The sequence below is a fragment of the Hesperophylax consimilis genome, chromosome 16 (genome assembly GCF_061612785.1).
Source record: "Hesperophylax consimilis isolate HC1 chromosome 16, BYU_Hcon_1.0, whole genome shotgun sequence".
In the NCBI taxonomy this organism is placed as follows: domain Eukaryota; kingdom Metazoa; phylum Arthropoda; class Insecta; order Trichoptera; family Limnephilidae; genus Hesperophylax; species Hesperophylax consimilis.
In genome coordinates, this window is record NC_142851.1 from 28,107,656 (window position 1) to 28,132,244 (window position 24,589).

Below are 24,589 nucleotides of genomic sequence, written 5' to 3' on the forward strand. Positions count from 1 at the left end.
AATGAAAATAAATAAATTTTTATACCTACATATAATCGACATGTTATACGTTTATTCTGACGTAAAAATCATTGGTTTCGAAACAAGTGGATTATTTTGATTAAAAGGTGGTCCAAACAAAGTTATTTGTTTTCATTATATTAAAATGACGCCAGAAAGTGAATTTGAGTTTATTGAAGATGCAATTTATTTTTATTTTAAACACACATTGGGCTTTTGTATACCTTGCAGTAGATAGGCACATATTTTTTACATTTAATTTAAAAAAAATCTTTTGATAAATTATAACAAAATTGAACAATATTTGTAATACAGTAAAAATAAAATAAATGGAAAATATAAATATGTAACATAAAATTAGATAACCTGCCAATGTCATCCAAATCAAGAATCAAAACTGTTCCCAATCGTCTGAAGACAGTGAGACTACGGTAGGTACCCCAATTAGGGTATATGTGTGAGGCTGAAGGTAGAGGGTAGGGGAAGGAGATGGGGAAGATTAAGGTGGGGAAGTAGTTACTATTTATAAAATGAAATAACAAATAGTTTTATTTGATATTTGATAATATGTCTAAACAAATTAGTTTGAAATATGACGTTTAATAACTAGGTCCCAATGGTCGAGTGTTCCGACATTGTCCCGGTAAAAAAGAGATCCCGGGTTCGATTCGTAGTTGTGACTCATCTTTTTAATGTTCTGTGTCTTGTTCTGTTTCACGTTTAGTTTAGAGTTGTTAGTATTATCTTCTGCTTCAATGATATATTACATCCAGATTGTTTAAATATTTGTCACCAAGACTGTGTAACTGTGATATTGTGGAATGCGAACAATAATTGAAATAATATTTTAAACCAATTTGTAGCCTACGAAAATTATGAAAGGTAATGTATGTATATAAACATTGATTGTCATACTGAAGATATCGTAAAAAAATAAAATAATATTTCTTCCAAAAAATTCTGAACCATTCTAGTGAATATTTGAATTCCTATTACCATGAATAAGTGGAAAATAATGTAACTTCTGCAATGGTGGAGCACTTAGGTAAGAGATGATTGAACACGTCACACCTGGGTGGGATGAGAACTCTCCACATTGAACAGATCGAACGTCTTTTTTTTCAATGTTTTTTGGCCTTGATGAAAATTATTTCCTGAACCTTTGTCACCTTTTGAGGTGCTCTGTGGAGGGTCTTTTTAGGGAAAGGAAAGCATGAACCTGGGTCTTGGAGAGACCCAAGTTGTAGGAGGGGGAGTGAGAGACAAACAAACACATATAGATTACTGCAACGGCGTTTATGCCAGCCTACCAAAATATCAAATTGACAAACTTCAATCAGTGTTTAATGCAGCAGCACGGCTCATAACCGAGGTTTCTAAATATTCGCACATTTCAGGACACCTTCCTAACCTTCACTGGCTCAAGTGCCCTGAAAGAATCCATTAAAAATTGTGCTGGATGGTGTTTAAACCCATCAATGAAATGGCCTCACCCTACATCTCTGAACCATGCTTCCAGGAAAACACTGGTCTGAGGAAGTCAACTCTTAGATCAGCAACATCAGCAGCTGTAGCTAGAATGATGGAACAAATACTAAGTTTTGTGATCGCGCTCTTGGAATAAACTCCCTCCGGAACTACGATTCATAATATTTATTTATTGATTTATTAAAAAAAAAAACAGTATTTAACATAAAAAGCACACTCTGCACATCTCACTAGGGCATTCCTGTATCAAGATGTGTTCATTCCAACAGAATTCAGGTCTGAACTAAAAACTTACCATTTTAAGCTCGTACCCTTAAATTAAATATACCATTCCTGAGAGAAAGTCCATTTATATCCAATTTTCCAATTGTGTCCTAAATCCTGTATCTAAATTTCGCTAATAAACATTTAGTAAATGTTAATTAAGTGTTAATCTCAAGTGACCTACCAGGTAAGTACTTAAGTTCCTAAGTACTCAGTATTAAAGTACCCATTACCTAAGTACTCTAGTACCCAAGTACTTAATAACCCAGTACAACAGTACCCAAGTATTCCAGTACCTAAGTATTCCAGTACCTATGTACCCGATCGTCTGGAAAGGCGTTAGTGTTAAAGTTTAATTATCAGAAGTCGCCCTCGCTTATTATACCTACCTTTTTCATGTGGTCGTTCGCTAACTAATAACTACTGACCTCAGTAATAACACAACTACGTGTCACAACCTGAATAGAGACAAACACGGATGCATTGCTTGCATACATCAAGTTTCTAACTTATCATTCCATTGAGATTTTACTAAATAACACAATCAGATTTGCTGCTTCATGAATTATTTTGTGAATCCATTTTTGCAAAACCATAATTTTTATTGTGACCGATTAATCATCATTTTGTTAATCCAGTCACATTTCTGGACCCAATCCCGCAGATCAATATTATATCTCGTGACTGTTTTACTAATTCCTTACACATTTTTTACTAGCCCTACATGAATACCAATGATTGATATCTTCCATATACCTCAATCAATACCAATTTAGTTTGATTAATACTTTTAAGATTAGTAGTCAGATAAATTAATATCTGAACACGAGCAATGTAGCATTGCTAAAATGATAAAATTCTACAACATAACATTGATACAATGTAACTTTTCTACAGTATAACGTTGCCATAGTATAACATTGATACAATGTTGCCGGATAATTATTATTGATGGTTCTTGTGCGTTGAGCGGCCCGTCCGGAGGTAATTATTCACATATTTACAAATGGGTACGTAGCATAGACATATGAATATTAGTAGACCTGCCCTAAGTGATTAAAAGCGTATTATCCCCACTCCCCATACCGGTTCCATTGGAGCCGGCTGTGCTCGCGTATGGCCTCAAGTGAAATTTGAAAACGTGACGTCATCATTCTTGTGCGAACTATGGTCGAGGCATCATCGGTTCATTTTACGAAATAACACGGCAAAATGTTGACTTGTACTATGAAAACTTGTAAAAATAGATGTGAAAAAGAGAATAAACCCAATTGTCGTATTACATTCCATATATAAGCATTATTTTACTTTATTTTAAGCATATTCACATCGTATAATATGAATCAGTTGTTACTATCACATCGAGAAACGTCTGGACGCGAAACACAAAGCTGGTTGGTTGCTGGGAAGTAAATTATGAACATTTATAAAAGTGTCTTAACTAAATACTTAAACGAAATATTCGACTCTGAAAATAGAACCGATTTTTTTTGCCGAATTTGGACTTCGCAAATTTGTTCATAACGTGGCGAGTAATTTGCACTCCCATGTAAAAATGTCTATTCATTCAAAAGCAGATTTTACTTTTAAGAAGTAAATGGTGATATTATAATGCGAGATGCCTATTTACTGTCAGATTGATTTATTGACGAATCACAGTCAGCTTCACTCCCTTCGTTCTTCAACAGTTGATTTTACCCCTCGCCATTATCTTCTCGTCTATTAATTCCTATGTCTGTGGTACGTAGCGAAGTTAACCAAAACCAACTGTAATGCATGGCAGTAAAGCATAGATCTGATATGGGAGGAACAGTCTGAACTTATAACAGTCTACTTCATATCTTATAAGTGTGGAGATCCGGAAACAATCCATGGTTGCATAAAACGTATCCAACAAGATTAATAAAGGGAGCCTTAGATGATCTGGACATGTGGAGCCGATGATCGAAGTTAGGAATTCCAGGAGAATATATGAATATGTTTGCTGGGACTCTTGTGCGATGATCACATAAAAAAGGAGTGTATTCCAAATTAGTTGTATGGCGATTTCTCCTCTATGCCTTCCTCTCATAGGAAACGGTCTGATATTTAGTTTATATTATATTTGAAAACCAAACCTTTAAAGAACAATAATGGTCTTTGCCCGACCGTCTTCAATTAAGTTTACATCTTTAAAATATAAAATCAGAGATTGACCCGCTTACGAAGATGTATAAATAAATTCAATTTTGCTGCCATCTTGTCTGCCAGAATCTGTTACGTTACGTTTCTTTGTGTAACGTATTTTGTAAACACGTCATGATGGCCAAGTATTACAATATCTCCCAGGTATTCACTGAACTCACTAATTAAATAATACAAAGTCTAATAAATTAATAACTGAGAGAGAATAGGCAACTTGCATACATTTTATCCTTTTTTTAAATCGTGTTGATAGATCTTTCTACTAAGATTACGAAAATGTTACTAAAAATTAGATATTTATAGTTTTTAACAATAAAATAAATAAATACGTTTTTAAAGCTTTTGTTCATTGTATTTATTTTTTATAAATTCCACACTGTTTTTTTTAATATATAGCAATACCGAGATTTCCGTCGGCTTTTTGATTTGACATTTAACATTAATTAACTTACATTTACAACAATTGTTTGTTCTACGAAATTATATAGCAGTCTTTTGGATTATACTAGATTTATAATTATTTTATGATATCGGATCCTACGGTAGTTATATGAATCCATTTAAACAGTAAAAACAGCGTTCACGCTCTCCGCATTTGGAATTTTGACAGCTGAATAAATTGAAGCTTGTACTCGTACATGCTTGTACAGATCGTACAGCTTCCGAAGCAAGGTTGCCGATGCTATGGCTTATACGTACCTGAAAACTTCAGCATTAATCGTCGACACGACTTTTTCAAGATATTACACAGCAGAACAAAGTTATAGCACAGCATAAAATGTTAAGAGGAATGGAGATTGAATGAAATCTCGAAATTGAATGAAATCTCGAAATTGAATGAAATCTCGAAATTGAATGAAATCTCGAAATTGAATGAAATCTCGAAATTGAATGAAATCTCGAAATTGAATGAAATCTCGAAATTGAATGAAATCTCGAAATTGAATGAAATCTCGAAATTGAATGAAATCTCGAAATTGAATGAAATCTCGAAATTGAATGAAATCTCTGAAATGTTGGACTGTATTTTGGTAAAACCCCTCAAGCCACATTTTCTGGGATTTGCGTGTCATAAAGAATAATTTCAACAATGTACAACATGGTAAAATTGTTTGATGATTTGGGCATATTAAATACTAAAAACCAAAAATTCTTATTAATTTTTATATTGTTATTTCGAGAAAACCTTTGATGAAATTACTCAAACCTTCAATTTTTCAAAATTATAAATAGAATTGCAATATTTTACATACAAATTTTGAAAGACTAATAACCACATCCATATGAACTTCTAGAATATTAATTAGTTTTACGAATCCGAAAATATTCGTTTTTATTTTCTCCTGTTGAGTTTACATTTTGTGGCTTGAGAGGTTTGTGGCTTGAAAGGTTTATGGCTTGATGCATTTGTGGCTTGAAGGGTTTGTGGTTTAAAAGGTTTATAGCTACAAGGGTTTGTGGCTTGAAGGGTTTGTGGTTTAAAAAGTTTATAGCTACAAGGGTTTGTGGCTTGAAGGGTTTGTGGTTTGAAGGGTTTGTGGTTTAAAAGGTTTATAGCTAAAAGGGTTTGTGGCTTGAAGGGTTTGTGGTTTAAAAGGTTTATAGCTACAAGGGTTTGTGGCTTGAAGGGTTTGTGGTTTGAAGTGTTTGTGGCTTTAAAATAAATGGTTTATGAAATTATAATTATATGTATATTTAACATCAAATTATTATCGATATATTATATAGCATACAAAAATAATATTATTAAACAAACTAATATCGATTGTCGGTGGATGGATGCATGCGTGATTTAAAATTGCATTCCTGCGTAATGCTTAAATTATTCAAGTTCAAAGAACTTATAATTTTTAAAATTGGAATTGAAAAGCATAAATCACATCAGAAAAACGATAAAGTATTTATTAAAAATTATTTATTTTCAATGTGTATTTCTTTTGTTCAAATTTTCGACAAATGTAAATCTAAATCACTAATATTTTTTTAAGTTTGCTAATGCAGTTCATTCGAAAAAATAATTCAGACCCTCTCTCTAATTATTTGAAAGACAGCCCTTATTATTTGTCAACAAAAAAATATTATTATATTATTAAAATATATGTTATATTATTTTTTCGCAAATGTACACTCCTCTTCCATCCACAAGCAAATGCTTTTAATGGAAGTGTAGTGTAAATTAAAACAGTATGACTTGTATACATTGTATATTTATTGTAAAAAACACAAATAATAAAAAAAAAATTTAAAAAAAAACTAGCTGTACCCCGAGACGCGTTGCCGTGGCTCAGTCTGTCTGTGCAGATAGAGTAACAAAAGCGCGTGTTGCGTTTACGTACAACAAGTGGCGCTGTTTTTCAAAAAGCATGTTTTTACACGTCACAGGTGACATCTATATGATATAGGTATTTAAAAAAAAACCACGCTTATTCGATTGCAACGTTGTGTCAAAGCAATCAATTTAAGATTTTAAACAAACGAAAGAATTTGAACAATTCATCAAATTTCGTTTATTTTCAAGTTCTGTGAAAGTTCTATTCAAGTTCCTTTTTGTGAAAAAACTGGCTAATAAACTAATAATGATATATTAACAGAACTGGAATGGAACTTTCTCAGAATTTCGATAAATTGTTGAAATTCTGTGAAATATTGGCAATATTTGTTTTTGAGACGCATTGATCACGAGGCCTACAAATTATGACATAATTCGTTACGAATTTGCGCTAGTTCGAGTATGCTATATTATGGAAAGCGAAAAATAAATATGTTTCTTATAACTTATATGCAAGTATCGTGTACACAATGCAGATAAGTAAAATGTATAAAAACCAGAGGTTTGACAAATAAATACCAGAACATACAACATATTAGACAAATCACAAAAAAGAAACACAATTTTTAACTGTCAGAATCATTCACGATGTGTTTGTAACATGTGACAAGTGAGAAGTAAAGAAGGTTTTTAAATTTTATGCGGAGAGGTAAAAACATAATATGGCCACCACGCAAGGGAGAGTCATTAAACGTGTTTCTATTTTGGCCGTCTCTGAGGGATGGCAACAATTAATTTTAGCCAAGATGCGTTGTCTCCGAGAAAGACTTTGGGTTTTTATGCTGTGTCTCCCAAGTGTTTCGCCACGTTTGGTTACTTAGTCGGGGTGCCTGGTTTCATGGGGTGAGGTTTGTCTAGGTCCTGACAGCGGATGCGCCTGCCTATCTACTGCGTGGCTTTTATATTCACTAAATTAAGATATATCAGTGAAAACCTTTTTTATTGGTTGAATAATTACACATACCTTAGGGCCGACCCTGAGCCAAACGGCGCCTGGCGCAAGCATAGTTTTGGCGCCCCTTGTCAAAACCAGTAGACTCGTGGGTAGTAGATTTTTAAGGTCGTTTTTTATGAAAAAAATAATTTCAAAGACGATGTTAGGACTGTTAGGTATTATCAGCACCTTGGCGCTTTGGATATTAGGCGCCCGGAGCGGTCTGCTCTAATTGCTCCAATTTTATAACTGTTGATTTTACAAAATATATATATTTTTTAAATTGTTTGGAATTATATAAAAGAATAAATTCATAGACCGGATATTTTTAAATAGTGCCGCCACAAATTCCTGAAAAGCGGATTTGTTTATTTTACTATGAAAAAAATATCCGTTTCTAATTTTTTTAGTAACATTTCGATATCTTAGTAGAAAGATCAACCAATACAATTTTTTCCAAGTTATTTTAAAAAACTAGCAATTGGCCTATTGGAGTGAGGGTCACAATCCTTAGCAATGAGGTCTGCCACGCGAAGCTTTATGCTAAATTTTTATTTTGATTAATCTTTATAACGAATTGGTGTACAATATGAATACCAAAAAAACATATTTTAGATAAATTGAAGGTTTTCCTATCGTTTCGCTTGAGTAGAATACAAATAAAATAATAAATTACTCAATAAAAATATAAATGTAAAGTACTAAACAATATATTCTTTCATTAAAATGTATGAACGCGTAAAGGAAACAACTTTTTAAAAATACAGGATTATAGGTAAAATTATCTGTGACAGTTTCACTTAATTAATTTTTTTGCTTTCTTATACAATTATTTACAAAATAAATAAAAACCAGTTTTGTGCTTGAAATCGAACGTTTCTAGACTCCGTTTGTCAAGCAATTTTAATGTCTATTACCTACAATATAAGGTATACCAAGAATATACACATTTTTGGCTTGTAGTTTCCTCTTAAGAAGGCCATACAATCCCTCGAACCTGTATCTCTTCTGATGTTATTCGTGACGCTTTAATCTTTCAGCAGGATGGAACATTGTACCATTATGCAAAAACTATTCGCGATTATTTTAATGTCGTTTTTTACCGTGGAGAACTCCTATAATTATTCTTGTGGGCAAAACGAACACCGTGGAGTTTTTAAACTTAGGATTCATGACGTTTCTCTCATTTGAATAATTAAAAAAAAACTACTCATTACCCAGAATGTTAATAGAGGGTACCGGAAGAGATAGGATGAAAGTAGACTGAATGCTGTTGAAATGAGATTTCTGAGGTTTGTGTGTGGTAAAACAATGCACAATCGTGTGGTAAATGTGATCCGCAAAGAGTGCAAGGTTGATGTAAGCGTAATGAGTAAGATTAAGAAAGGGACGCTTAGATGGTTTGGGCATGTAGAGTGAATGAGCAAAGAAAGTAGTGTAAGGAGAATATATGAAGCAAATGCGAATGGTACAAGAAGCCGGGGACGCCCGAGGAAGACATGGCACGATCAAGTGAATCAGATACTTGATTCGGACCATGTCAAGATTTAGAATAATAGAAGAGTATGTATGAGACGATGTATGTACCCTGCGGAGAAACGGCGTGAAGGTTAGTTAGTTAGTTTTCTAATGGAGGGTAATAATGTGGATTCTTCAGTGGAGTGGACATCTTTAATTTATCACTTGAGACGATACAATACATTGAAAAGTGTCAGAATTTTAACGACGTGAGCAAAGATATTAGAAGAATGAGATGTGCTATGAGCAGTTCATACTGTGTGGAATTGTTTTGCCCAGTGTCGCCGGTTTTATTCACCAATACTACTGCACACCTTCGCTTACGCTAAGGTATCCGCACTAATACATAGAACAGATTTCTGTGCGTACACGTCCCGATAGTATTCAAAGTACCCTAATTAGGTAGTACTCCGCCTACGGTCCGGCGGCCAACATAGCATATCTCGTTCTTCTAATATCTTTGGACGTGAGTGAAGCAGCCATGCACAAAGATATGCGAAGCGCGGCCCTGATGTAATGGACAGACAGACCTGCGGTTAAATTTGCTCGAACAAATCTCTGAAAAATTGGGAATCGTAACGACGTAAGTGATGAAGTCGTGTAAAAATAAAAATTATATAGTAACCGTGGGTCGACTTTTCGACTTGTGAACGTATTAATAAAATCACAAGTGTTTCTAAACCAATACCTCGAGAAGTTAAAAATTCATCATCTAGAAAAATAAAATCTGTTGCTTCCAGCTAATTTTATTGTTGAAAAAAGTTGAATAAAATTTTCAAACCGTTTTACATGAATTACAAAATCGTAATTGTAATGTCCTGTTTTTATTAATCTTAAATATAAATAACTTACATCCGTAGGGATACCTCTAGAAACATTTGAGATTTTAGTGATACATTCATTAGAAATAATTAAAATGTAAGCGTCGAGCACACCCCCGTTATTAGAGTCTTATGTCGCCTAATAATTTTCATAATTTTATAAACTATTCCTATGTAAAAGCTCCTAAAAGGGGCGTTAAAAAAATGTGGTCACCTAATAGAACTAACGGAGTCTTTACTAGATGTGTTAGTCTTGATTTTTTCAACTGTCCAAATTTTTGTAAAATATTAGTGTATTTAAAAAGAAAATTATGTTAGTATTAAAAATACCACAACATTTATTTTGAATACCTAAAATTAAGCACAAAATCAGACATTGTTTAATTGAATATTAGAATGGAAATGGTAAAAATACAGTGTGTGGCAAGCCTACGCACGACGGAAGTGAACTTTTAGTATTCTTCTCTCTCTCTTTTTCATATTATTATTATTCAGAATGCTGTACATTATAGTTTTAAAAAGCATAAATTTATTTATAGGCGTGTTGTTAACAAATGAACGTTTAACTAGATTCGTAATATTGACATATTTATAAATAGCATGTGATAAAAAAAAATAAAAGTTATAAAAATATGGGATTCAAACCCGGGTCCTGCATAACGAGTGTCGAACGCTCTGCCTCTAGACCGCGAGGAGAGGTACCTCGCACGACGAGAACCGCGTATATAACGTGTACTCCTCAATTGACTTGTCCCCCGCAAATTTTCGTTTTCAAACACGACAAATGAATAATATCACATAACGTCTCGTTAACGCTTTATATAGGGTCGAATCGAAGATATATCGGCAGTGTGAAGTCATATCTGTCGTTTTTCAAAATATTTCCGTATATTTGTCCGTTTTGGAAAAGATCTATCGTGTTTTAACAGTCTCATACCCGTATGGAGTCTGAATTTGAAAAACATTTCTAAATTTTGAAAAACTCACTTACGGCGGTGTTTTTTTATTAAAAAAACTTGTCACGCATGTCTGCGAGGGTAATTAGTCGCGTTATCGGCCTTGGTTAGTAATTTTAATTATTCAAAATAAAAATAATTGATCAAAATACCGAGCGACTCTACCGGCTCGATTTGTAAGCTATATTTCGACCAAAATATCATATAGGTACCGACCGTTACTTCTAGCCAATTACTCGAGTAAACACCTGCCGGTCTAGAGTCTCACTAAATGGATTTAGACATTTAGGGAGACTCTCGGTTAAAATTAACAAATTTATGTAATTTTTTACTACATTATTACAAATCATGTAGATATCTTCTTATATGTATGCCTGACAAAGTCGCAGCACGAGAGCATTTTATCACTTTTCCTCGTATTAAAAAAATCACAAAAAGAAAAAAATAACAAAAAGAAAAAAAAATAGTTAAAGCGGGGATCGAACCTCGGTTCTTCACGACGACAGTCGGGCGCTCTGCCTCTATACCGCGAAGCTGAGTTTGGAGAGTGACCTAAACTAGGTATATAATATTAGCTAGGCTCCTATAGCGAAATGATCACGGTTTTTCGTGACGGTCATGAGTCGGTTTTACTCCGGTCCTCGAAAATGCATAACGCGCGTAAAGAAGTTTCACTTCAAAAACACACTTCATTTTGATCTCAATAATTAATTTAAAATATAAACAAGCTCGATAGTTGTATTTAACTGACTAAATAAAAAATTCAATATATTTGTATTAAAATATGTAACTTTCTAACATTCCACAATACGTTACAATGAAAATCCAATCAAAATCGTGGGACATGACAAAACACAATCTATAAACTTTAGCGAAAATGCCCAAGTACTAACATGAAAGAGGAATATTATTATCATTTTAAATACATTTAAAAAAAAACCCATGACTTCCATAATCAGACTTATGCATTTATGTCTGTAGCTGCTTTCTTTAAATGTGAACCGTCCACCAGTTCAAACCGTTCCCTGCTAACAAGAGACTATGACATCCCCAATTGGGGTATGGTGTGAGGCTGAAGGCAGAGGTGAGGGAGGGATGGGGATGAGAAATAGAAAGTTGGGGAAGTATCTGTCTTTTCAGATCTGGTCATCAAACAAAACTAACGCCACTTCAAGCGAGGTTTCCTGCAGCTCTGGAAAGTGCTGCAACTTATAATTTATTTGAAATTAATCAAATGTAATTCGTTTTCGAGACTTTACCCCTCACAAAAAACACAAGACGTCAAAGCACCAAAAAAGCATAGGTCGACAAAGCAACTTAAATTATAACAATAAACCGAAAGCTCGTGTCGTTGTTGGGAGACATATTTTCAAAAACCGGTTCCATCTTAGCTTCCAATCGCAAGCGTCGAATATATTTTGAACGATAAAATGTTGTAGTTCTTAGCACGAACTTTGGTGCTTGTTTGTCTTTCTTATAGGAAACGACTAAGAAGCATTGCTTGAAGTCTAGAAGTAGATCAATCCAGGTAGCAATGCTTAAAGCCTAGAAGTGTACCAATCCAGGTAGCACTGCTTGAAGCCTAGAAGTGGACCAATCCAGGTAGCACTACTTGAAGCCTAGAAGTGGACCAATCCAGGTAGCACTGCTTGAAGCGTAGAAGTTGACCATTATGAACCTTCATTGTTGATTCATCATGTCGAATGATTTATTCAGTATGCCATATTATATAATCTAAATTTGCGCAAATTTCATTTGAGACCAACCAGCAAAATATTTAATTCATTGTTGATACGTTCTAATTTTTATTGTTTTCACTGCTGTTATAATATCCTATTTTCCCTTTGTTATTTTACATTGTAAGTTTGTGTAATTGCTTATTTATCCAGATAATTAATGTAACTCATAATATGTACATTTAATGTTATTTATCTGTACAATAACTGTTTGATTCCTCTAAATGTAAAACAGTTTTTCAGATTTGCTAAATGATTTAAAATAATTATTAATAGTTGTACATTCTATACTTACTGGGTTGATATTTTTACGCGTGACAAGTAAAAAAGGATAAGCTGATTTATTGAGTTAGTTATCGTAACTAACGGATAGCAATTGTTACAGCACAAGCGTTAGGTGCGAATGCTGTCCATGATCAAATGGTATTTCGATGGAAGATGCTCCGAGGAAGAAGCGCCATTGAACCTTTCGGCACCGGTGCATAGTCGGGAAACACAAACAAACAACCGTGTACAAAAACATTTAAACACGGTTGATATTTGGTCATACTATGGTCTCGATCTTGAGTTGAACAGCTCGGTTATTTCCTCCCTCCTATAATATGGGTCTCTTGTGTAAACTACACAGTCGGCCCTAAGGAAAATTACACAGGATGCCCTAAGGAAAATCATTTCCCTCACGTTTTCTCCGGTGACCTGGTCATCTTCCCAGCATTGATGTTGACATTGTAAGATGAGTTATTCATCTGTTTGGTGACATCTAATCTAAACTCTAAACAATATCTAAATAATACTAAAGCATGTTTCGCCGTCAGTACTGTAGGTTGACAGGTTTTTACAGTCATAATAATAATAACAACGCAGGTACCGGGCTTATTCCATGAACAGAGTGGGTCTGAAATAGTCACAAACATGCGCGCTACAGTAAACTCGGTAGACTCGTTGCTTGCTTGGTGTATGCTGTGCGTGGTGTTTGCTCCCCGTGAGGTGTGTTCAGTACTTATTATGTAATCATATGTGGTGGCATCGAGCGGAGTGCCAGCAGCGAACAGCGGCTGTGCCGAGCTCGCATGCAATCGTGGTGACCCTGAAAACGGCACGTGAAGACTAATGACAGCGGGGTGACCAAAATTTTGCTGTAATGTTTTATTATAATCTTTATATTTTACGTGACACCTAGAAATATGATGAGATAGATCCCGATTAAATACTTACCCTCACTTAGGAGCTGACTAATAATTTCATAAAATGGCGCAATTAAATTAAATTCTGACAAGCTTCGTGGTGGAGGGGTAAGGCTCTCAACTAACAAGCTTAGGGTCGTGGGTTCGTATCCAGGCGTGCGCAAGTAAATTTTATTTGTGTTATTCCATAATTTAATCATTTAAAAAAATATATAGTATATTTTGTATTGTATGAAGTGGAAACTAACCCACTTCCCAACATCCGATCGAGCTGAATTTCGGCAGATAGACTCGTTGTCGATGACAATGCATCTTATATGGTGGCAATCACTTGGATATACACACATTGTTCTGAAATAGGACGACTTTACAGCAGTTAACATACGGAATAAATGAAGGTCTAACCCAATCGCGATAAAGCGCAGTCGTTAGCGCACTGACTTCACTCCCTAGGGAGGGAGGTTCTAAAAGTTTAACAGGCATTTTGAAAGTTCACACCTGATGAAATTTTGTGAATGTGTATGGCAGGTTCCAGCTTAAAATATAGGATAGTTTTGGACCCAATAGGAATAGATGAAGCTGTTGTCGAGATCTAAAAATACAAACCACAAACTTTAACTTCCCTCCATAGAAGGCGGTTTGTGGCAGGACGTCTGCCCGGGCCCACTTGTCTATTAATAAAAAATATAGTTGATTTTTTCTTGTTTGCTCGTTGTATTTTACTGACTCACATTTCTCCGTCCATCCGCTATACTTGTTCAAACTGTCAGTGTCCTGTTCAGACGTTCTCAAAATGTATTTTTGTTTATTTAGCAATGGGCAAAATCTTCACGTCCTGATAACTGTAGTGAGTAATTAAACCATGTTTTTCGGGTTATCTGCTTATATAATTAGTTTTTTATATTGTTGTCGAGTTTTTTGTTATTATTATCCTGGGATATTTGATCTTAATAGTACAATTTCAATATATGCGAAATATACCACTATAGAATTAAATAAAAAAATCCCACCATGTTAAATGTAAGACTAGGCAGTGTCTGCTCGTGACTTTTGAGTGCTTAGATTGAAAAAATCGACATTATTGATGGTTTTGTTTTTCGAAAATGTATTTTTCGTATGAATATTTTCAGGATTTACGCCGCACGGATTTCCTGAAAATCTTCATACAAGAAACCAAAATTTTGAAAAAAAAAAGAATTTGTTTTCGGATATAACAACATCAATAATGCCATTTTTGTGATATTGGTACTCTAGTACACCCAAGTCACGAGCGGCCACTGAGACCAGGGTAACATGTCTTATTATGTCTTATACTCAAACAATTAATATTTTATTGACACCAGTAAGAGAGATACTATGCTGGCCTAAGGCCTTCGAATTTTCACTAAATTTTTAATACATGAGATGATTAATTTGATGGTTTTGTGAGATGTTCCACTACAGTTCTCAGGCAACGGTGTGGTCATCCCATTTCCATCAGTATGAGTGTGTACTGTGTACCTAAGCACTATTCCCAAATCAATATAGATGGTCAGTAAATACCGATATAGGTATTATTATAGGGTGTTCCACAAATTTATTTATTTAACTTTAAATATTACAAAAATCACATAATGGTAGATATAGGTATAGCAGTTAAGTACAATACAGTCAGTATTTAAAATAACAAATTACAAAAATTAAACGTAATATTTCACAAAAAATTTCGCCACATTTTCTTCATTTTTCTATAAATATAATATGCATATAAACCTTCAGGAAGAAATTCTCTAAATGATAGTGAAAACCCTATCAGAATCCGTTGCGTAGTTTAAAAGAACTAAGCGCACAGACTTACAAACAGACGAACAGTGGACAGAGACTTTGTTTTATAGTAGATGACATAAATAGACATAAATTTTAAGTTTTTTAAAATGTACAATTCCGTAGTACATTATTTTGATGTATCTCATAAGATTTAGCCAGCTACAGCAATGTAAGCGCCCGAAAATATATTTAACGACTTGTTTACAAAACATCGAGTGTTCTCTACTTTCTACAAATATAATATGCTTTTATTATATATATAAACCTTCCAGATAAAATTCTCTAAATGATAGCGAAAACCCTATCAAAATCCGTGGCGCAGTTTAGAAGAACTAAGCGCATAAACAGACAGACACGGATAGGGACGTCATTTTACACTAGTTAACGTGTACCCAGCGTTGCTAGGGGTTATTCTTATGAGATAGAGATATATTTCATAGTACTTTTCTTTAGGCCTTTTTAAGAAGTACAATTCTGTGCTACATTATTTTGATGTATCTCATAAGGTTAAGCCAGCTTTAGCAATGTAAGCGGCCGAAAATATTTTTTTTATGACTTGATTACAAAACATCGTCTTTTCTCTACTTTATATAAATTTAATATGCATGTATTGTATATAAAAAAATCTCTAAATGATAGTGAAAATCCTATCACAATCCGTTCTGTAGTTTAGAAGAACTAAGCGCACAAACAGACAGACGCGGATAGCGACTTTGTTTAGTACTATTTAGAGTCTTATTTAATTTTTTAATCTTGTAGTGTCATAATATATGTGCAGACGTTTATTAAGTTTCGCATAAATTCTGAAGTTTGTTGGCGTTAAACATTTTAAAAAAGAAAAATATAACATTTAAATACACAATTTGTTTAAAAAAAATGCAATTTAAAGTTTGAAATATTTGTTTGGAATACTTGTGTGATTTTATTATTTGATTTTGAATTCCTTTAGCAAACACAAGAGCCTTGTCTCTTTACGGAGAGGAAAAGTTATAATTATTTTTCATAATAATACACTGTAATATGTGAAAGTAATTTATTTATTTCTGTAATAAATTCAATTTAAAAAAAACTGAATAGTCAGGAACTTGCCAACTATAATCTCCTTCCCTTTGTCATTTCCCTCCCTCGAATTGCAATATTCCCACTGGCTTCGGTCAGTTGTAACCCTGTCCGATAGAAAAAAAATAAACACGTTTCTTATATTATTAATACCAGTCAGGATTACCCTGTATATCAGCATTTTTTATATTACAATTACATTCAACTGCTGCGTATACACACGTATAGCAGTCACACCACACACGCCCACACTGCCAGCCATTATTTATATCAAAGCCTTACAACCAGACTGACAGGTTTCAAAGGGAACAAAGCAACCGTTTGATGTAATAATTACGTGGGGGGAGTAAACCATCTCTTACGAAAAATATTTCCAGTCTAACAAATCGATTTAATCATTATAAAAATCTAATTACACGCTTTGGGTTTTCCAATGACACATGATATTGTTTTCCAGTGATCGGATATTAAATTGATGCTTTTCAGCAAAACCAGTAATATCCGGTAAATCAAAAGCAATTTATGTGTTCTTAAATAACTAACCTTCAAGCTGTAAGGCAGATGGGACGGTCCGCCAAACAACTATGTCTTGGCGCAAACTCCTTGCTTCATTCACATTCATTCAACGTTTCTGTTATTCTCACTCTCGACATGGCCTGACTCAACTATTTGATTCTACCATTCACATTCATACAACGTTTCTGTTATTCTCACTCTCGACATGGCCTGACTCAACTATTTGATTCTACCATTCACATTCATACAACGTTTCTGTTATTCTCACTCTTGAAATGGCCTGACTCAACTATTTGATTCTACCATTCACATTCATACAACGTTTCTGTTATTCTCACTCTTGACATGGCCTGACTCAACTATTCGGTTCTACCATTCACATTCATACAACGTTTCTGTTATTCTCACTCTTGACATGGCCTGACTCAACTATTTGACTCTACAATTCACATTCATACAACGTTTCTGTTATTCTCACTCTTGACTCTTGACATGGCCTGACTCAACTATTTGATTCTACCATTCACATTCATACAACGTTTCTGTTATTCTCACTCTTGACATGGCCTGACTCAACTATTTGATTCTACCATTCACATTCATACAACGTTTCTGTTATTCTCACTCTTGACATGGCCTGACTCAACTATTTGATTCTACCATTCACATTCATACAACGTTTCTGTTATTCTCACTCTTGACATGGCCTGACTCAACTATTTGACTCTACAATTCACATTCATACAACGTTTCTGTTATTCTCACTCTTGACTCTTGACATGGCCTGACTCAACTATTTGATTCTACCATTCACATTCATACAACGTTTCTGTTATTCTCACTCTTGACATGGCCTGACTCAACTATTTGATTCTACCATTCACATTCATACAACGTTTCTGTTATTCTCACTCTTGACATGGCCTGACTCAACTATTTGATTCTACCATTCACATTCATACAACGTTTCTGTTATTCTCACTCTTGACATGGCCTGACTCAACTATTTGATTCTACCATTTACATTCATACAACATGTCTGTTATTCTGACTCTTGACATGGCCTGACCCAACTATTTGGTTCTACCATTCACACACTCATTTCTTCGTTCATTCGCTCTACATGCACAAAGGAAACTTACTGATGTAATACATTGCTAATTTGTTAAGAATCTATCCAAGTTATTCGTATTTCGGTTAAAAACGGGACTGCAAGCCCTTAACGAATGAATTGACAGGTTTACTAATAAACTATCAGTAAAACACGAATGTGTTGTGGCGATGTCGGAACACGTGTTCATAAAAATTCTAATCTCTTTGCATTTCGTCATTGTGTACTATCGGGACAAATGTAGGTGCATGAACACGTGTTTCGATATATTAAGAATTTACTAAAAGTTTTTTAGAAAACAGCATGCTACCCCGTTCTTAACAGGATTTTATTAAATAAGCGATACTAATTTTTCATCGTATGCTCAAAGCATTGCGTTTTACTCATTTCATTACAAATACTTTTTAAATTACTTTTTCAAATACCGAGCGTTCTTGGCGAATCTCCACAACTTTCGTATGGTCATACATGGTTTTACCACACAAAGGCCTAAGGGATGTCTTTTATGCAGAATTAGTCTACTTTCATCCCTGTCGAAATATTAACATTTTTCTTTGAAACATTGTAATTTTTGTTTTTACTACACTAGCGCAGACCCATGAAAATTGTAGTTCTTTTGAATCTCATTGTCTTTTAAAAATGTAATACTTGTGGATCTTATTGCCTTTTAACTTGTAGTAAGTAAAGTTAATTGTAGGACTTGTGGATCTCATTGCCTTTTAACTTGTAGTAAGTAAAGTTAATTGTAGGACTTGTGGATCTCATTGCCTTTTAAAATTGTAGGACTTGTGGATCTCATTGCCTTTTAAAATTGTTGGGCTTATGAATCTCATTGCCTTTTAAAATTGTAGGACTTGTAAGTCTCATTGCATTTTAGAATTGTAGGTCTTGTGAATCTCATTGTCTTTTAAAATTATAGGACTTGTGGATCTCATTGCCTTTTAAAATTGTTGGGCTTGTGAATCTCATTGCCTTTTAAAATTGTAGGACTTGTGAGTCTCATTGCATTTTAGAATTGTAGGTTTTGTGAATCTCATTGCCTTTTAAAATTGAAGGACTTGTGAATCTCATTGCCTTTTAAAATTGTAGGACTTGTGAATATCATTGCCTTTTAAAATTGTAGGACTTGTGGATCTCATTGCCTTTTAAAATTGTTGGGCTTGTGAATCTCATTGCCTTTTAAAATTGTAGGACTTGTGAGTCTCATTGCATTTTAGAATTGTAGGTCTTGTGAACCTCATTGCCTTTTAAAATTGAAGGACTTGTGAATCTCATTGCCTTTTTCAATTGTAGGACTTGTGAATATCATTGCCTTTTCAATTGTAAGACTTGTGAATATCATTGCCTTTTTCAATTGTAGGACTTGTGAATATCATTGGCTTTTAAAAATTTTGGACTTGTGTATCTCATTGCCTTTTAAAATTGTAGGACTTGTGAATTTCATTGCCTTTGTAACAAATATGTCATTTTCTACATCATTTAATTATATTTTTGTTGACAAATTAGAGAGATCTAATAGACGTACTAATACAAAGTAAAAAAAACATTACGTACATTTGATTACACATACAACATCACTATATGTATATTACATCGTATTACAAAATAAAGTATTTTTTCAGATAAGAATTTTATAGTTGGAGTGAGGTAAGTATGCAAAAAAAACCATCAAAATGTATGTTTTCTCGAACAGAACTCTTGTTTTCACCTGTGTCAAGTATGAATAAAATAATTTGGCTACTGAAATTATCGCTTATGTGACATAAATTATACTTTTCAGTTCCAATTGTGAAAAGTAAAATTTCTTTATTAATTAGTATAACCAAAATTAGTATGTTTTATTATTGAACATTGTGCTCACCAAATAATGACATTTTATTGAACTGTTGATATTTTTATCTTATTTACTATCTGTACCCCATCACGCGTTGCTGTAGCTCAATCTGTATGTGCAGATAGAGAAAAAATAGTGCGTGTTTCTTTTACGTCCAACAGATGGCGCTGTTTTTAGAAAAAAAACATGTTTTTACCTGTCACAGGTGACATCTTATATGTATATAAAAACACATACGTATTCGAATGCAACGTTATGTCGAAATGGAAACATTGCATCTTTAATGCCTCATTTGATTGTTTTTGAATATTTATTTAGATGTATGTTTTGCAAAAAATGTGAACATTTTCTAGGTATATAAGATTAGTTTACAGATAATTAGGGAGCCTCTATTTTTAAACTTAAACATCTTTTTTAACGCCTCATTTATTTTGTATAACTTGTAGTTTACTATTTTGAGCTTCGTTACATAATAATAGAACCAACAAAACACATATTTTTTAGCAACAACAACTGCGTAATGCCAATTAGATAGGACCGACATTTATTTCAGATATTAACTGCTCTAATGTCATCCGTGTAATGTGTTCTATTACACATTAATGAACTGTAAATCAAATCCACAATAAAACGACAATGTAAAGCTCATTCAATTGGTTTTGAAAAATCACGGAAAAAATGGAATGAAGGAACAGCCTACCTTGAATCCAAAGAATCCACGCAAAAGGGCTCTCGACAAATTTGCACTGTTCGGGGGGTAAAATTTCCTCCAAAACGAGATAATCTTTATATGATTTTGATATTTGCAAACCGAGCACAAAGCATGTGAATAATACGACGAGGACACTGCAATTGCACCTTCTTGCTACACGACACGAATTCGACTGCTGTACTTGCGACAATTTAAAATGCAACAAAAAATCTTCTTAGTTTCAAGTGTGGGTAAGGCTGTCTTTAAGGAAAGAAATGAATAGTAGGTATGATGGGAAAAATGGTACATATTATCCAAAACTGTTTCAATTCTAAACAATCCTATTTCAGTGAAATGCGTATATTTACGCGTGTCATCGACAATGTCGAGAAGTAGGTTAATTTCCGCTTACAAGATTCATTCATTACTGAAAATAAAAATGAAATTCAAATAGGTGTTTTTAATTTAAAAAAATACAATAAAAAGCAAGTAGAGTGTAATGCAAATCTTGAAGTTGTAGTAGGTATATTTTTGTGTAATAATATTGTAATGAGAAGTGAAACATAAAAGATTTCAAAAAAATTATACGAATCTTCACATTGTGTCTAATTTGTGCATTTTATAAAAAAAATGATGATCAGTGGATAAGTTAAGTAGGTGCACGTTTCAGTTTCATATTCGGCCATCTGTTAATGAAAATGCATTAAATTTCATCTACAGAATAATAATATCTATGGAAATTACAGCAAGAAGCTATCGAAGCGTTCCGGATGCATCATTATGATTGCATGGAATTCCATTCCCAGCGCAGCCAGTCTTCTTTGTTCTCAATTTGAAATTTGCAAGTTCTAATTTGGAACGTTCCAGAAACTCCTTCCCTAGTAACGGTGCACTCTCGTTCTCCGCAATGCAGCAGCTTTCTCCTTCTCCCGCTCGTAAAGGGGGACGGGTACCTACCCAGCATTCATATTTATATATAGCTAAAGGTTGCCAATGTTGGTGGTTTACTAAACCCAAGCCTTACAATATCCATTTTATACCGCTAAATATTATCTACCAACACAAACTAATATAGGTATTGTATGTAGTCACCAAGTCAGATTTTTTTGCATATAAGTGGTACATATTCTAGTACATTTTTTATAGTGCCTGCACATGTTCCTTTTTTAAGTTTTTAATTTAATTTTTGAAACCGAAAAAGAGTCACAACCAGTGACGACTCTTAACTTTTGGGTGTACTAGAGTGCTAATATTACAAAAATGACATTATCGATGTTGTTATAGCTGAAAATTTTTTTAATTTTATTTCGACAATTCATTTTTTTGTATGAAGATTTTCGGGAAATTTCAGTTTGGCCGATTTCCTGGTCCCAACTGCTTCCAACCATCTGGAGCCAGTGAGACTATTGCATCACTAATAAGGGAATTATGTGAAGCCGAAGACATTGAGGAGGGAAAGAGATGGGGGAGAGGAAGGTGGGGAAGGAATGCTAAATATATAGAAAAGTGGGAAACGTTTCACAGGTACATTGTATTTAAAAAACACATCATTAGATAATTTGTTCATCGTTATTGATGTGGAGAATTTAAAGTTTTTTTTTTTTTTTTTTCTTATTTAACCCAAAATGAAAACCTAAGAACCTAGCATAGGTTCTTAGTTTCGGTTTAATTAAAAAATAAATAAAAAAACTAGCCTAAAATAGAAATTTTGATATTAGTATATCAAAACGAAAAATTATCCCTTTTTAACGAAATTGATATTAAAATGCATTACTTTCCATTTTCAGTAATTGAAATAGTTGTTTCTCATAGATGACTGATACAAAAGTGTTTTAAAATAATAATAAAAAAGGTATTTAACCGTGTACCATTTTTTGTATATTTACCGTAGGTACCTACTGTCAATGCCTATAATATATTGATCACGTATCCTGTCGGCATTGTTGAGTACTTTCAAAATATTTATTTATACTTCTGCCAATTCATAAATATTAAAGCACGCACATAATAAAATTAAAAACTGTCTTATCTCGCCAAATATTGATACTATCGACAATATCGACACGACTCGATTCAGCATGAATGAAAATATGATAAACGATACCTCACTCGACCTACTTTGTAAACATGTATTTATCAATACTTTCCCCCGCCCTCTCCCCCTGGAAAGTTGTTTTTGGGCGGACTCTGCTGATCTTCATTTATACTGCCAAGGCTTCATGAATTATCAAGTAGGTACTAGTGATATTTAATATTTATTGTATTGTTAAGCGTGTGTCATATTAAGATTTTACGATTAGGTACTGAGTAGGTACCTTACATGTTTTGGTAAGATAGGATTAAAAATTTAAATGGAATGAATGTTATATTGAAGTAGGCAAGCTATCACGTGGAATATGAGCAAAACAGTTTCAGTACAAACCCACGTCAGTTTGATGCGAATATGGAGAGGCTATTGCGTTGCTGGGTGTGTTATTCATGTTGGCGGGATGGATCAAAACTATTGGATGGATGGATGTTGACGGGCTTGTAACCAGTAGAGCAATTCGCCCGCGTCGCTACCGCGCGGGCACCTAGCCGCTCGATAAAGCCTGGTGACGTTTACAGCCGCGCGTATTCACAAAGCCTTACCATTTCAGTTGCGGCGACGACAGGACGACTAGGAGCGGTTTTGTGACTTTTGAATGTGATTTGTTAGATTGAAAAATACGACTATTTTTTATTTTGCTTTAGCCCAAAATGATCTTATTTTTTAAGTAGTAATCAGTTTGCACCGATATCCTGAAAAAGTTTATTACAAAATATCGATTTCCAAAAAAGAAAAAAAAAATCATTTAATCAACAATGCCGTTATTTTAATATTGGCACTCAAGCATACTCAAACGTGACGCTAATGTTACGAATGTAATAGACTAGATTTTCTGTGCAAAATCATTTACAAAACCTATACGTCAGTCACAGTGACGACTATAATCACCGCCATCATTATTGGTATAAGTCGTGTTCTAGAAAATAAACTGACCATTAAGAGACCTGTTTTCGGGGTTTAGCAAGGTTTATACTAACTATACCAATACACATATATATAAACTAACCCAGTGCAATAGTCATAAAACATGTCTCTTCAACTGTCAGTTAATTTTCTACAGCACGGCCTTTTGTTAGTTTATGCAAAATCATTGCCTATCAAGTCCTGTTTTGACTCGACCAACTTGAATTTCACCTGTCTTTCAATTTGTTTATGTGTTTTTTTCTCCGGTCAATCCAATCAACTGGTGGCCGTGTTTAATAATAACTTTGTATTCCATCAGAACTCATGAGCTTGCGACTGTTTCGAGATGTCAAGTCGGAGTAATCAACATTACGGAGTAATCAACATTACGCGAAGTCAAAGAACTAGTAGTAGAGTCTATTCACAGAACTGAAAATCCTATACCATTTCAGTCATGGTGATGACTATAAAATAACAGATCAGGTCTATGGACAACCTATGGACTTCATTAGACTAGGTCATAATGTAAATGTACGAGTATCTTTCAACCTCAATAATAAAATAAAGTCTATGGTCTAAAATGTTATAAGATTTGTAAATGATTTTGCACAAACGGTTAGGTACTCCATTAGAGTCGTTAACGTGACTTGCCGTGACTGAAATGGTTTAGGCTTTGTAAAAACGCCGCGCGCTTTCTGGAACGTTCCACGGTCAAGGTCGCGGGCACGGGCGTTTTCTCTTCTCTTTGTCTATGGTCACGGTTTCTGCGGGAACGGGGAGACGCGTCTGCCGTCGTGGATGTCGTTTTTCTCGATGTGAATGATGCGGGCCCGGCTCCAGCTGTTCGCTTTGCACTGGGATTTAATTGAGTAAAGATGCATCATGCTTGACCTTCGAACGACCGAAAATTGCCTCGGCAATTAAAAAAAATACAATAAAGTAGGATTGAATCACATGGTAGTAGAATCATACTATTATACGCTATCAGAATTGTGTATTTCACAATAGAAAATGACACGCCCTTATTACAAAGGCGGTGTTTTCTAATACTAGAACCTAGAATATACGTTGGATAAAAACTGTAGATAGGCATCAAATTAATGTCTGCAAACTTCTATTTATTTTACTATCAAAAAGATTATAAAATAATATAAGTTCGAGATTAA